Below are 6,121 nucleotides of genomic sequence, written 5' to 3' on the forward strand. Positions count from 1 at the left end.
AATTCTATTACCCTTGTGCCTGCTTAGAAAATAAAACGAGAAAAATCTTTCAATTTAATTTTATTTCCCGTCCATTATCCCTTAATAATAATAACAACGGGGACAGATGCGAGCATCAGTAATGCACTTTGGAAGTGATGTAGTGAAGCACAAAATGCTCACATGCATTGGATGTTCTGTCTTGTAAATTTCATCCCTTGTTTGGAATCAGTAATAATCAATTACCAGAAGAACTGTGATTATGTGCTCCTTGATTACTTCATATTCATCAGTTTATTGTCAGTCTTGATTAAAGAACCTTACTTCACTTAGATGATCTATTTATAACAACAGTGTGGTGATAAGTTTTACATATTATTTTCTGAAACTAGCTCACATTTGTTCAGATAATGCAAAATGCACCTACTATACAGTGATGTATTTTAGTTTTATTCTTCCTTGATTAAAGGTTTGTATTATTAAAATAACTTGGAACTTATTATTTAAAGCAAAATTACTCAATTTGAACATATGATTATCGTCTTAAAAGGCTAACTGCACAGTATTTACCTTAGCACTAGGAGGTCAGGGGTTAGCCAGCTTTATGCTTGTGATAGTAGCACATGGTGTAAAAGAGTAAGTAAAAGCAGCATTAGATAGCAGCTGACTCAGGTTGACAGTATTAGTCAATGCCCAGGGTGAAGGGGTTAAAGATAAGTTGTCTGGCTTAAACTGTCTGTGCAGTAGCATAGGCAGGATAAATAGTTTAAAGGATTGTTTAAAATCCAGTGTCTAAGCTACGATTTTTTCTTCCTATACATATGGCGTCTGAAATGAACTTTTCCATTAAAGGGCAATATTTGCCCACTGGAATTAATTTCTAGGGGCATTTTGATAGTCACCTTATTATTATTATAAAAACATATGTCGTCTTTAATGTCAATAAATTTACCCAATTACTTTAGTCAGTGTTTTAAATTGTCAATAACAATAGACTGTTTAAAATTGTATCTAAATTATAGATGTAAAAAAAAAAAAAACAGGAGAGCTGCAATATTATGATAAAGAGTCATTATTGTAGATTATTGCTCTTTATATTGTAATAATGATTATTAACATCGATATAGAAACACTATTAAACGTTAGCCAAGTCTAGCACAAGTTATGCAAAAACTCTCGTTACAATCGCTGAAACTACTAAATTAATATTTTATTTACATGGTATCATGGTAAAACAGCTCCGGTGCCTAATCTAAGCGCCTCTGATTGGCCAATGCATTCCTAAGTTCAACAGGAACGCGTTTGATTGGTTATAAGGCTCTACGCTGCACTTCCATTTTTTTTCCCCAGTGGAAGTATTCACACACAATGTTAATGATGATTACACTTAGTCCCATGTTTCTTTAGGTAAAATGTATTTTCTGTTTGCTTACCACCAGCTGTAAATATCGTATACAACAGTATACGAATTTGATTCGTTCATCAGTGACTCTCATGCAGGTGACATTATTACGCCATTAGGTGGCACCAAAGAATAGTCACTGAAATTAGTCTTTGTAATGATTCATTGAACCTTAGGGCTGTTCGATTCCGAAAATTTTGGAATCGAGTCCGATTCCGATTCCTGGTTCTGGAATTTATGAGATTTGATTCCAAAAATCGATTCCTCACTGTTGTTTTCGATTCTTGTTTTTATAAAGTGGAGGAACCTATAATTCCGCCATGACTGTAGGATATAAAGGTCTTAGAAAGTAGCCTAATCATAACAAGAAGCTTTATTTTTTTAGGGTTAGGGTTAATTATGATACATTTCTGTATTTAAGTTGTAACTTTGTCTGCATTGCACATGAAATTAGTCATAGCCCACAACGCAGCAGTGGACATGCGTTTATTGCAAGAATGGAACAAGGCACAATTCAGCTGAATGATGTGTACTTCAGTGGTATGGTTTGAGCAAAATTAACAAACTGTACACTGAAACAAAATAACCAGAACAACAACACTGATGTAAGAGCTCGTGGTCAATCAGATGTGCTCTCGGCGTTTTCTTTCAGAATTATCACTGGCCGATAGAAAGGTTAAAAATAGCATTTTATTTAAGATGAAAATAGAATCAAGACCCTCATTTTCTATTCTGTCGTGCATCACTCAAAACTGTGGACAATTAAGGTCGTTTCACCGTAAAATAACTTTTGAATCGTTTTTGAACTGGTTCATTAAAACAATCTATCCGAAAGAACCTTTTCGTGAAAACGAATCAGATTTCTAATCACTATTAGCGAGCAAGGCTGCATCCTCAAACTCAGACGTGCTCAGTACCGACTCTTTTCATTCAGTTTATTTTCGTCAATCGATGTTCAGTGACATTTGAGGACAACAGCCGATATATGCAGCCTTTCGTTTGAGAGGCGCCCATAGAAAAGCTTCGTTGAACTGAAAACGGCTATGAACGGAGAGTCCAAAAGTTTCCAAAGTTTCCCAACGCCTCGGAATCGAGGAAACGATTCTTTTTGGAATCGACTCCCAGCCCTATTGAACCGATTCCTCCCTGCGTCCCAAGGTGCATACTATCCACCCTATCTGCCCTAAATAGTATTGAAAATCACTACTATCACATAGAAATTAGCATAGATAGTATGCACATTGGGATGCAGGCACTGATTTATTCAGAAAGGCTTCCAGTGCAAGGTCTATGTGGGTGAGTCATCGAATTAGCAACGCTGATTCATTCAGAACCAAAACACCTCTGCTGTGAGTACCTTGCAGACAGGACTGTGGCGTCTGCTGTGGATTTTTTTGGAACTCTTTTTGGAGCAAAATGTGACTGCAGTGTAAGTTCCGCAATATTAATTTATTGTTTACTGAACTGTTAAATCATTATCACAGCTGCAAAGTTTGAAAAGTTGGCAAGCTCAGTAAGTAAGGAAACATCTGACACATCATGCCTACTTTTTATTTGGGTGTTTGCATTGAATCTGTGCAAGGACAAATCACAGAAAAAGAAGTCTTTAAAAGCAGTCCTAAATAACTTTGACGACGTTAATGTAACACATATCCTCCCACTGAAATTTTTGGTTTAACTCAGTGGAATATTGTAGGTGGTCTGTGGTCCTATTTTCTGAGAGAGGAGCATTTTCAGACACGCCATTGGACAGTCTGGTAAGCCATTGTATTCTGAGCCAGGGAAACTTTAGTAGAAAAAGCTTCCATAACCTTTAGTTAAAAGGAAAGCAACATGAAAGTCTCTTTTGAGATACTACAGTAGATATCGTGTATGAATGTTACTAAATATAGCTTCCATCATTTTAGAAAGTGCTGCTTGCCAAGCCAAATGCTTGGCTCAACATGTCATTTTATGATGAGAGAAAAACTTTCTTTTTTCTGCCTGACGTTTACATAATACTTAGAAGTGTCTTTCAACTCCTGGCTACTTTCCAGTCTCTTCTCCTGCTGTGCAATTCCCCATAAGTCAATCTGAAAATCGATTCATTTTCTCCCTCTTCGCTTAGATGCTATTTATATGCCTCTTTGGAACTAAATTAATCACAATATGTCTCAGACCACTGTGCTGCTGTACAATATTTGCTCTAACAAACGGTAATGGTATGTACCATCATGGTATCCAATGGCAATACTGTGGTTGTTTGATGCATACTGTGGATTTAAATTCTGAGTACTATATTTATATCTCATGTTACATGGTAATCCTTAGGTACTATGGCGCTAAAATGCTGCATTTGAAAAAAACAAATGTGGTATTACAATGGTACAATTTTTGTTTAGTTCTAAATTACAGGACAAATACAAATTGAACTGACTACAGGATAGTTATTCTAGTAAATATTAAATGTTGACACTATAGTTCAGAAAGTGTTTTAGAAGGTGATGCTGTTGGCAAAGGCCGCTGGGTATTTATGGAGCTGCATGAAGCTGAGTCAGCGTCCTCTTCTTCTGTTTCTGCCTTCTTCATTTAGAAGCACAAATCAAACATTTGCCTTTCTTCCTTTCTTCCTTTCTGGCGCTTGAACAGCACTGCACAAACTAAACTTCCCCTGAGGAGTGAATTGGCCTGGACTTAAACTGGGCCAGCAGATTATAGCCGTGGCTTCATCAGAATATGACAGACTATGAGCCTTTACTCTGTACAGATGCACTATAATCTCAACTATAATCCTATTTTGGGATTATTCTCATGAATGTACATGAATATCAGTTTATAAGTCCTTAAAGGTTTTAGCCTTTGCCTAACGTTATATATACATAATTTAAAAATTAGGCCTGTATTTCATTGCTGAAAAATATAAGGAGAACTGTTAATGATAATGTATGTATTGTACATGTATGTACAATATTTAGGCCTAATATTTAGACATTATAGTTTTACTTTAATATAATATAGTATGTTTTTTCATTTTCATTAAAATTTCCATTTATTTGGATTACATAGGTTACAAATGAAAAACTAATGTGAGTCAAACATAAATAAAACATGTAGAAAGAGATTCATGTAATACTACTATCAATACAAAAGTGTTTTAAATACACAATGACCAGGTTTATATATTTATCATCACAATAAATGTTATTATATTTAAATCTCGTGCATTTTAGCTGAATCTTGCTTATTCCAACACTAGCCATATAAACTGTGTTCATACCTTTTAATTACATATAATTGTTTTCAAAAGTAACAAATGTATGCTTTTATTATGTTTATTTTGAACATAATAAAGTATAATTAAATAAATATGATTATTTAAATGAAATCTAATAGATGCAAATACTTGTAAATGTACACTGCTGTTCAAAAGTTTGGGATCAGTAAGATTTTTAATGTTTTTAAAGAAGTTTCTTATGCTCATCAACACTGCATTTATTTGATTAAAATACAGAAAACAACTGTAATAATGCAAAATGTTATTACAATATAAAATAATGGTTTGTATTTTAATATACTTCAAAATATCATTTATTCCTGTGATGCAAAACTGAATTTTCATCAGCCATTTCTCCAGCTGTAAGTGTCACATGATCCTTCAGAAATCATTTTAATATGCTGTTTTTTTATTAGAATTGTCAATGTTGGAAACAGTTGTGCTGCCAAATATTTTTTTGGAGCCTGAGATACTTTTTTTCAGGATTTTTTGATGAATAAAAAGTTAAAAACAGCATTTATTAAAAATATAAATATTTTCTAACAATATAAGTCTTTGCTATCACTTCTTATTACATGCTTGCTGAAGTATTAATTTCTAACGGTAGTGTATATTGTTCAAAAATATATATATATATTTAAAATGCTGTTATTTTAAACTTTTTATTCATTAAAGAATCTCAAAAAAAGTATTAGATTCCAAAAAAAATATTAAGCAGCACAACTGTTTCTAACATTGATAAAAAATCAGCATATTAGAATAATTTCTGAAGGATCATGTGACACTGAAGACTGGAGTAATGATGCTGAAAATTCAGCTTTGATCACAGGAATAAATTAGATTTTAATGTATATTAAAACAGAAAAACATTCTTATTAATATTTCACAATATTGTATTATATATGCTTGATGAGCATAAGAAACTTAAGCAACCCAGACACACACACACACACACACACACACATAAATGTGTGTATGTGTGTACTTGTTTTTGCTACATTGTGGGGACCAAATGTCCCCACAAGGATAGTAAAACCTGAAATTTTTGACATTGTGGGGACTGCCTTGAGGTCCCCATGGGTACAAAAGCTTATAAATCATACAGAATGAGTTTTTTTGAGAAAGTAAAAATGCAGAAAGTTTTCTGTAAGGGTTAGGTTTAGGGGTAGGGTTAGGGTAAGGGGATAGAAAATACAGTGTGGAGAGTATAAAAACCATTGCACCTATGGAGAGTCCCCACAAGGATAAAAAACCAGACATGTGTGTGTGTGTGTGCATACACATACTTTAAATTTGTCAAATATAATACGATGGTAAATCTTACATTTTCAATCAGATTAGATTTTAGTAAGCGTCTGTATGAAACAAACAATGCAAGTCTTTGTCAGGGACAAATGTAGGGAGACAAGGATATTTTCAGGCAGTAGGAGCGAGAGCACTGGGGGAGTGGCTTCTGTTGTCAAGGACAACAGCATCAACACATAGCG

This window comes from Labeo rohita, chromosome 5 (assembly GCF_022985175.1).
Source record: "Labeo rohita strain BAU-BD-2019 chromosome 5, IGBB_LRoh.1.0, whole genome shotgun sequence".
Taxonomy (NCBI): domain Eukaryota; kingdom Metazoa; phylum Chordata; class Actinopteri; order Cypriniformes; family Cyprinidae; genus Labeo; species Labeo rohita.